This window comes from Orycteropus afer, unplaced genomic scaffold (assembly GCF_000298275.1).
Source record: "Orycteropus afer afer isolate SDZICR_OR568_19922 unplaced genomic scaffold, OryAfe1.0 scaffold00557, whole genome shotgun sequence".
Lineage (NCBI taxonomy): Eukaryota > Metazoa > Chordata > Mammalia > Tubulidentata > Orycteropodidae > Orycteropus > Orycteropus afer.
The window spans coordinates 946,082-946,980 of NW_006922144.1; positions in this window are offsets into that span (position 1 = coordinate 946,082).

Sequence of the window (899 nt, forward strand, 5' to 3'; positions counted from 1 at the left end):
GGTCCCTAGTCAGATATGTTATTACCAAATATTTTTCCCAATCTGTATGATCTCTTTTGAGTATTTTGGAGAAGTCTTTGGAAGCACACAAAAAAATTAATTTTTAGAAGGTCCCAATTATCTGGTTTCTCTTCTTCTGCTTTTGAATTTTGAATTGTGCTTGATAGTTTATTTATGCCATATATTAGGGCCCTTAAATTTTCCCCTAGATTTTCCTTGAGGAGCTGTATATTTTTAGGTTTCACAATTAAGTCTTTCATCCATCTAGAGTTCATTTTTGTTTATAGTGTGAGGTACAAATCTTGTTTCATTTTTCTGCATATGAATTTCCTGTTTTGCCAACACCATTTAATAAACAAACATTCTTGTCCCCATTTAATGGATTTGGGGCCTTTGTCAAAGATCAGTTGACTATAGCTCGATGGATCTATTTCTGGGTTCTCAATTCTATTCCATTGGTCTATGTATCTGTCATGAAACCCATGCCAGGCAGTTTTGACTACTTTAGCTTTATAGTAGGTTTTGAGATCTGGGAGGGTGAAACCTCCTACTTTGTTTTTCTTCTTCAATAGTCCTTTGCTTATCCGAGGTCTCTTTTCTTTTCATATAAAGTTAGTGATTTTTTTTTTTTTCCCATATCCCTAAATAATGTTGATGGGATTTGGATTGGGATTGCATTGAATGTATAGATTGCTTTGGGTAGAACTGACATTTTCACAATGTTCAATCTTCCTATCTATGATCATGGGACATTCTTCCATTTATGTAGATCTCTTATGGTTTCTTCAAGTAGTTTTTATAGTTTTCTTTGTACAGGTCTTTTGTGTCTCTGGTAAGATTTATTCCTAAGTATTTTATATTTTTGGTAGCTATTGTAAATGGTATTGATTTCCTTATTT